The 9,292-nt window shown below is 53.5% G+C and overlaps 1 non-coding gene across 1 annotated transcript; it reads left to right on the top strand.

Moving 5' to 3' along the window:
• Positions 1-5,439: 5,439 nt before the first annotated feature.
• Positions 5,440-5,580, top strand: LOC118145208 (U4 spliceosomal RNA). Its single transcript, XR_004730339.1, has one exon. It is a non-coding gene; the product is annotated as a U4 spliceosomal RNA (small nuclear RNA).
• Positions 5,581-9,292: the final 3,712 nt, after the last annotated feature.

Here is a 9,292-nt window from a genome sequence, read left to right as displayed (position 1 = left end):
ATCTTTGGGCTGCAGGGGAGGCATGATGTGGATGCTGGGGCATCTGGGAGTTGCCCTGGGGGACCATGCCCTCCTCCCAGCTGCCTCTCCACCCTCCCTCAATTGCTTGCTGAGACAGCTCCACATTCTCTTCCCTCAGCTCTGCAGAGCAGCCTCCCTGCTGTGAAAGAGTTCCCTGCTACCCCAAACACATCCATGGGGTTTTCTTAACAGAGATTATTCCCATTTTGTGTGGGAGTGAAATGAGTTCCTGCACAGACCTAGCCCAGAGCCCCGGCCCTGTGAGGCCACGTGACAGCTGCAGAACCTCAGCTCTGCCTCCATGTCCTCTATTTGGGGAGGCAACCCCGTGGGTGTTTGGAAGGAAAGAGGGCAGGGAAAGGGCATAGGGACTTGGGGCGGGACTTTCCCCAGGGAAATGCCCTCAGCTCTCCATAGCCTTCCATCCCCCTGAGTGGTCTCCTACCACAGCTGGGCCGGGGTCACCACTGATGACATGTGGCTTTCTTTCCTCTTGCAGACTCAGCCTGTGCTGAAGCCAGCTGGGGGCATCTCTGGCCCCATGCGTGCTACTGAGCTTGAGGCTTTCTTTAAGGCTGAGCAGAGGACAAGTCCTCCTCCTGGGGAGAATGGCTGGGAGGGCGCTGTTCTGAGTTATCTAACTATGCCACCTCCTATGTGTGTGACTTTGGGACAACCAATAAACACCCTTGAGCAGCAGCTTCCTCTGGGGCCAATTTCTGCGTTGATTGTGATCCTAGCGCCTGGCTCAGCTCAGATGTCCCTTGGCGTCTCCACCTCTCACGCAAGGGGGTGCTGGGCCCTGCTGCCCATCCCCAAGTGTCCGAACCCTGCAACATTGGTGGAGAGGGCATTGTGATGTCCCTGTGCAGATGGGAACTGCTGAAGTCTGAGAGGCTAAGGGGCACAGCTCCCACAGAACCTGCAGGGAGGACCCCAGCCTTCCAATTCCCAGGCTGTCTCTGCACACCTGCATGGAGAAGGACATGCCATACAACCTGGCAGGGACGGTTTGCCAGCTGGGCTCCAGGGAGGCCCACGGGGCTGCCACAGAGACGCTGTTATCAACAGCTAAGGCAGGTCTGTGCAGGCAGCACCAACCACAGCACCCCAGAGCTCCCCTGCCGCAGCCCAGGGGCCCCAGGATTCCAGCGCCAGAGGGCCCTGAGAAGCAAGGCAGGTTAGGCTGCTTGCATTCATGCTCCTCCCTTCGCCCCTTGAAAACCTGTGAACCCAAACCAGCTGCCCCACCGGCTCTGTACCTTAGCAGTGATGCAGTGTGCCATGCTGCCTCGCAGGGTGCGGTGAGGGTTAAATAAGGTAATCTCCATGAAGCATTTAGAACCATGCCCACACATAGGAAGAATGCAGGAAACTTAAGCTAGGATTTCTAGGCCTATTCCCTCTGCAGCCCAGAGAGGATAAGGACGCAATGCAGAACCATGTGTCCTGGCTGTCACAGAAGCCCCCTTTCCTCTGTATCATGTATTTAAAATAAATCTGGCTGGGTGCAGTGGCTCAAGCCTGTAATTCCAGCACTTTGGGAGGCCAAGGTGGGTGGGCTTGGTCAGGAGTTCGAGACCAGCCTGACCAAATTAGCTGGGCGTGGTGGTACATGCCTGTAATCCCAGCTATTCAGGAGGCTGAGGCAGGAGAATTGTCTGAACCTGTGAGGCAGAGGTTGCAGTGAGCCAAGATCGTGCCACTGCACTCCAGCCTGGGGGAAAGAATGAGACTTTGTCTCAAAATAAATAAATAAATACAATAAATCTTTGCTTGTGCTGCTCCCAATCCCCTGAAATGGCCTTCCCCTTCCAGTCCCTAAAAGACTGTTCTGATCCAAAAGCCAGGCTGGCAGCATTCAGGAAGCCATCGCAAGCCACAGGCCCACACTCGTTCAGCCTGTCTCTCCCATTGGCTGGCGTTCCATCGGAGCCCCTCAGTTTCTGTCTCCCCAGTTAGTTCCCCATTTCTTGGTCTCAGCCTCTCCTCTCCTCTGAGGCTGTGAGTGCCCATTGAGAGCTTGGCAGACTCTACCTGCAAGCTCCTGGCCCTACCCTCTTCCAGGTGAGCTCATGTGAGACTTGGATGTGGAGGTCTCACAAGCTGAGGGAGGAAACTTACCAGGTCATAGTGTTGCAGAATATTCAGGAGACCAGAGAGACCAACAGGTAGAACAGGAGGATTTTAAAAAGGTGGCCACCAGCTCAGCCGATTAGCATCCCAAGGCTGAGCAAAGGACAGAGAAAATTGGGTACTTTTTCTTTTTTTTTTTTTTTTGAGATGGAGTTTCACTCTTGTTACCCAGACTGGAGTGCAATGGTACGATCTCGGCTCTCTGCAACTTCCACCTCCTGGGTTCAAGCAATTCTCCTGCCTCAGCCTCTCGAGTAGCTGGGACTACAGGCATGTGCCACCATGGCCAGCTAATTTTTGTATTTTTAGTAGAGACAGGGTTTCACCATGTTGACCAGGATGGTCTCGATCTCTTGACCTCGTGATCCACCCGCCTTGGCCTCCCAAAGTGCTGGGATTACAGGTGTGAGCCACCGCGCCCAGCCAGGTACTTTTCATACATGCAGGATGATGCAGCATCTAACAGGTTTACAGAAGCCAGAACAAAGAATGGTTAATTAGTTTGTAACATGTCTTGTGATATACATTACATTTGAAAAATAGCATTTTTGAGAAACACATTGTACATTCTTTGGGTGTTATCTTGCCCTGTGACCTTGCAGCTGGTCAGCAAGAAAAACAGGAGTTTTGAGATGCCTGGGAACTTCGCTGAGAACGTGGGGAGAATAGAGAAAGTAGGTTTTACAGGGAGCCGGTTAATTTTAAGCAGAGTTGGGGGTTAGGTTTGAGATTGAACACAACACAGTAAACCTTATTTTGCAGCAACTACAGATGACAGGAAATTATTTAATTTCCCTCTTAGTAGCTCCCGCCCCCAAGCGCCTCACCTGTGAAATGGAGGTGAAATCGTAGCTGCTAGTTAAGGGACCTCACTGTATGCAAAGCCCTGGGTTTTTCTGTCCTGTTCTATCCTTACAAGCTTCCTTTTTGAGGCAACGAAACACAGGCTCAAGGGAGCTGTGTAACTTGCCCAAGGTTACACAGAAAGTTGCAGAGCAGAGTCTTCCAGATCTCAGGACTTGCTTGACCCACCGTCAGACTCTGAGTCACCATCCCTCTCTCAGTCAGCTACTGCCAGAACCACCCAACCCTGCTATGCTCCCTGAGGGCCGGTGCCAGGCGCAGCTCCCCGACGGTCTTCTCCACACATGATCAATAAGTGCATGACAGCCAGTGACAGAATTACATTGTCGACTTCATGAATGTGCTTCTAAAAGAATCAGACGCTTTTCAAACACCAGGTACGCGGTGCACTGAGAGCAAGAAACTGAGGGAACCGAGGCCAGTGGGGTGCAGCTTTGCCACTGTCACCAGAAGCAGGCCCAGAAGCCTCTCTGCAGCTCTCCAGCCTGTGTGGGACTGCTGGGAATTGATGAGGGTGATTTATTTTCCTAGCAGAGCAGGAGGCTGTGGGGGCCAGCCTGAGGGAGGGCTGGGCAACTGCACCCTGTTGCCTCTCCTGAGACAAGTTGGAGAGGAGCAGGCGTTTACAGCCCCAGCTTCCAAAGGCTTCTGGAAAATAAGATGACGGGTCTGGCCGCGGCTGGGCCTGATTCTCTCTCCTTTGCTAGAAACAGTCCAGACAGAGGGCAGCCCTTGAACTTGGGGTGGGGAGGGTGTGTTTCTGCGCATGCGCAGACACAGCTCTCCATCCCTCTCTCTTGCCCGGCTCCTTGGGAAGAGGTGGGGGATGCTGGTGGGGCTTCAGCCATAAGAGGTTCATGGCTGACCACCTGGGCCCTGCTGAGAGGAGAGTGGCTTCCAGCGGGACTGCAAGCAAGTCGGCTTCAGTGCAGTCCCCTCTCGGGGGAGGCCTGCAGGCTGTGGAAATGATGAAGCTGCTCCCTTGTGATGACACAGCCGCCTCCCACGCTGGGTACCATGGAGGGACAGAGCCCGGTGAGACCTAGGAGGCCTTCTGGAACAGGGACCTGAGGCCCCGTGAGAAGAATCTCTGTGCGCTGGAAGACAGAGAGTTAGCGGCCGCCCTGGATTGTGCGTGAGACCTGGACAGACAGCAATGCCATGTCAGTGCCTGTGACCGGGAAGACGTGGCCCAGGGAGGCACGAGGCCTTACATGAGCATGCGCAGTGCCGGGGTTCACTCGGCCCCGCCCAGGCAGGGGGGCGATGGTCCATTTGGACTGTTTTTTCAGAGGTTTGGGGGAATTTTGTTTCGGGTTTTGGAAAGACCTCGCATGAAGGCATGAATGAAGAACCAGGAAAGTAGGACAGGAAAATCCACCTCGAGCTGGGCGCTATCAGCTCTGGGTCCAGTCCTGGTGGACCCTGCCTTGCTCAGTGACTTGATCCCATTTCCAAACCTCTCTGTCTCCTTGTCTATGAGGTGCTGAAAATAATCCCACGGCACCAGCTTCCCAAGAGGGCCAGGGAAGATCTAGTACATGAAAGCAATCAGTTACAAGCCCACACACAGAAGGCGCTGATTGCGCACGCATGCCCATGGCAGGATGCGTTTGGCCTCTGAGAAGGGCCTTGCTTGTGTTAGCAAGGAAGAGGGCATATGACCAGGCAGCATTGATGGACCACTGCCCGGTGCCAGAGTGTGCAGATGGAGTCCCCTCATCCAGTGTAAACTACAACAGCCCTTCAGGATGGGTTCCACTACATCCATTTCCAGGTCAACCATCAGAAACCCAGAGAGGTTAAAGGACCAGCTGATGGTTGCCCAGCTGGTCTGAATGGAGGAGCAGGAAGTTCAGCAGAGGCCAGTCTACTTCTGGAGCCACCACCCTCCACGATGTTCAGGCTCTGAAGGGAAGGCGTATAACAGGCAGAGCGTGGGAGGGGCAGGTGAAGACCCAGACTGGAAACCAGGTGCTGTAGTCAACTGGGGGCCCTGGGGAGCTACCCACCAGATGACCCTGAGCTTCCCACTTCTAGGAGGGAAGAATGGTCACCACATCTGTTAGGCCTCATGAGCTGTTGGGAGGATTAACTTGTATCTTAAAACTGAGTCTAGGCTGGGTGCTGTGGCTCACACCTGAAGTCCCAGCACTTTGGGAGGCTGAGGAGGGCAGATTGCGAGGTCAGGAGATCGAGACCATCCTTGGCCAACATGGTGAAACCCTGTCTCTACTAAAAATACAAAAATTAGCTGAGCGTGGCTGCGCATGCCTGTAGTGCCAACTACTCGGGAGGCTGAGGCAGGAGAATCGCTGGAACCCGGGAGGTGGAGGTTGCAGTGGGCCGAGTTCACGCCATTGCACTCCAGCCTGGGTGACAAAGCAAGACTCTATCTCAAAAAAAAAATTGAGTCTAAGCTTCGCACAGTGCCAGCATCGCAGCCAATGAGGTTTATCCGAGGAGCAATTATTGCTAATTGAAAACTTTTCCCAATACTCTGCCATGACGACTTGAAATATAGTCAGCATTGGCAATTTTTGACAGTCTCTATGGAGGTTGGATAAAAAAAAAAAAAACCTGAGTTTAAATCTAAATTGTAATCATCCTTATTTCAACAGCAAACCAGTCACTGAAATTGTTTAAAAGCTATTGAAACTATTGAAATGAATTGAAATGATGTATCTGCCCCTGCAGAGCTGCACCTTGGCCAGCCCAGGGCACAGGGACCACTTTAGGATCTAAGAAAAGCACCTGCCAGGAAATGGGTCTCACAATCTTCCCCGTCAGAAGCCCACCTCCCTCCCTCTCACTGTGACTGCAACCTGCCTCCACCCTCTCTGGGACTGTGTGGTTGGGGTTTCCAGCCTGAACCTGCTCTGTCCTGGGTGGCCTCCCCCTCAGACCTGACGCCTCTGCAAACCTGCTTCCAGCAGCTCTGCCCTCAAGCAGGCAGAGACCTTGCATGTGGGCGGAGTCCGGGGAAGGGCTCGGTGGGCGAAGAGGGTTGGGGCTGTCACTGAAGCCAGGCCTGGGGAAGGCAGAGCTTCTGTTTGGTTTAAAGGAATCCTGGAAATGTTTTCTCGAGCAGAGGAGGGGAGGTAGGGACAGGAATTCCAGGAAGCAGCAATGGTTGGAACATAGATAAAAATGTGGGAATGAGACGGGAAGGATGGAGAAACCAGCTTGGCCTAAACAATCAAAGGGTGACACACAGGTCATGAAAGGTCTAGAATCCACAGCTGAACTTAGACTGGCCATGGAGCCAGTGAGGAGGCAGACAAAGGCTCTCAGGCAGGTGATGGGTGGACAAAGGAACTCCATCCTGCCTCTGTGACTGCTCTGTGATTCTGGAGAAAGCAGAGCTAGAGGGGAGGCAGAGATTCCCTTCAAACCTTCCCCAGCTCCCCCACCAGATGCAGCCTGCTGCCATGTGACACTGTGGCTCCTCCTCGGGACCCCTCAGTGTGGCTTCTGTGGTTTGCCTTTCAGCAGCAACAAGGCCAGCCACATGCAGCTCACCAGAGGCCACCCTCCAGCAACCCGTGTGAAGGTGGCCTCCGCACAGAGAGGGCCCATGCAAATGAGCACGGAACAAGTGACATGGGTACCTGGGTGGAAAGGTTTCCTTTCCCGGGCCCCCAGTGTTGGGGGTGGGTGGTGGGAGGTGGGCTGAGGCTTGAGGTCATGTCCACCCAAATCCCAGCTCTGGGCCTTCCTCCCGCAAGTGACTCTTCCTGAACCCTGGTTTCCTCACCTGTAAACAAAGGAGGGTGAAAGGCCTGGCTCTCAGCAGGTCCTCCGTGTGCATTTCACTGACTTCTTTGCTATAACCTGGGAAACCTGACATTTACACAGAGGGGCAGGAATGTGAATACTGGCAGGCCCAAGGGGGTGACATGGGACACAGCACAGGCCTGCACATGGGACAGTGGGCAGAGTCTCTGCAGACCACCGGGTATGGAGACTAAACCCATCCTAGCCTGGTTCCTTTGACTTCTAAAACCATGTGTGGCCAACAGGCACGTGCCAGTCCAAGGCTGCTGGTGGAAGCCCCTGCTCTGCTCCTTGTGAGATTCCGAGGAAAACCTGACAGGTTTTGACAAGGAGAAAGCCCTGAATAGACAAGACAATGTCCTCTCCTCCACTCACCTCTCCCATCTGGCTGGCATAGAGGGAGGAAAGGAGTTGGAGGGGACCCCAACTAGGGGCGCTAGCAACGGCACTCTCCCGGGGTTTCCTCACCTCCCTGCCTGGGGCCTCCACCTGCTCTTCTTGAGGTCTTCACCTCCTGGCTAACTTCACCTCTGTCTCCTGTCTACTCTGAGTCAGGCTGCCTGATTTCAAATGCTGGCTCCTTCTTTTCTAGCTGGGTGACCTCAAGCTACAAACCTCTCTGTGCCTCAGCTTCCTCGTCTGTGAAATGGGGCTAGTGAGCATTTCTCCCTGTCATTTGGCTGAGGGGAAAATCAGCTAACGGCTGTAAAGCACCCAGATGGTACTTGAATGAGACCTGGTGGTGAGGCAAGTTGGTTATTTTTATTCAGACGCTCCCACCCCCAGTAAAGAGCCCAGCCCCTTCGTACCCTTCTTAGCACCCTCCCAGAGACCTCAGCCGATAAAGGCTTGTCTCAGTGAACAGCAAGCAAGGATTGGCTATGAGTCAAAATAAGTTAAAGAGGAAGTACGTGGGTGAGAATGTGAACCTTACGATCCCTGAGCACTGTCACCCTGGTGCCCTGGAGATAACCCCTCACCTGCTTCCCCAGTAGATCTGACTGCCCCAGGCCCCTGCTGCTAAAAAGCATGGCCCTCTGGAAGCTCACACTCTCTAGAAAGCGGGCACATCAGAGGTGCAGGAGGAGGCAGCTCAGAGCAGTCATCCACACGAAGTTACCTTTCACCCAGGGCTTTTGTGGCCAGCAAGTCAAAGACAAAACATTATTGTTCCCATTTTGCACATGAGAAAACTGAGGCCCAGAGTAGCTCACACACCCCCTGTGTACACACACGCCCCCTGTGTATACACATGTCCCCTGTGTACACACACGCCCCCTGTGTACACACACGCCCCCTGTGTACACACATGTCCCCTGTGTACACACACACCACCTGTGTACACACATGTCCCTTGTGTACACACACGCCCCCTGTGTACACACATGTCCTCTGTGTACACACACGCCCTCTGTGTATCCACATGATGAAATCCTAGGGTTGGCTGTGCTGGTCAGAGGGAAGAGCAGGTGCAGTTGGGCAGGGGCTGCCAGTGGCTCTCCCAGAGGTCCTGATTCCTCTTCCGGCCAGCCCCACACTCGGGCACCTGTCCTTGCACCGTCAGCAGCAGCGTGTGCCCTACTTTTGATCTTTTCCATCTGATGGCTCAAAGAGGGTCTCTTTTTTTGTGAGACAGGGTTTCTCTCCCATTGCCCAGGCTGCAGTGCAATGACACGACCTCAGCTCACTGCAACCTCTGCCTTCCAGGCTCACACGATTCTCCTGCCTCAGCCCCGGAGTAGCTGGGACTACAGGCACATGCCACTGTACCCAGCCAGTTTTCGCATTTTTTTATAGAGATCTACCTGCCTTGGCCTCCCAAAGTGCTGGGATTACAGGCGTGAACCACCACACTCTACATAAAAGAGGGTCTTTTACTGAAGTTTTAATTTGCATTTGTTTTATGAATAAGGCTGAGTAACTTTTCATGTATTTAAGAGCCACTTATATATTCTTTTGAAACTGTCTTCCTATACTTTGCCCATTTTTTTATATTAGGTTATTGGTTTGTTCTTGTTGCTAGGTAGGAGTTCTTTGAATGATAAAGAAATTAGTCCCTTCTTTGCAGTATGAATCACTGTTTTATTTCTCAGCTGATTTCTCCCATTCCCTGTAGGAGTGGCCTAGAGTGAGCAACCCTAAGCGGGAGGAATCTCTAGACTATACCGGTGGAGGACTGGCTGGGATGGTATAGAGGAGTAATGGTTTCCAAGAGCCCTTGCCCTGCCAGGTGGCTTGGGGGAGCCGACTCTAGCCTGGCCAGGTCTCCAGGGTCCCAGGCCCAGGCATCATCCTATGAGAGGGAGGCCAACACCTAGAAGGCCCAAGAAGTCTGAGGGGTTCGGGGGCCCAAGGTCTCCAGAAAGAAAGAGTTCCTGGGTCCCAGTGCGCTGTTCTGCACCTGGGCCAAGGCCCTGGAAAGCTCCAGAGGGCAGCACGCCTGTTAATAACATCTCACATTTACAGAGCCCTCCTGTATGTCCAGTCCTGCACA

This window comes from Callithrix jacchus, chromosome 8, assembly GCF_049354715.1.
Source record: "Callithrix jacchus isolate 240 chromosome 8, calJac240_pri, whole genome shotgun sequence".
Lineage (NCBI taxonomy): Eukaryota > Metazoa > Chordata > Mammalia > Primates > Cebidae > Callithrix > Callithrix jacchus.
The sequence above is the reverse complement of the archived record's forward strand: the minus strand, read 5'-3'. Positions and strand labels throughout refer to the sequence as shown.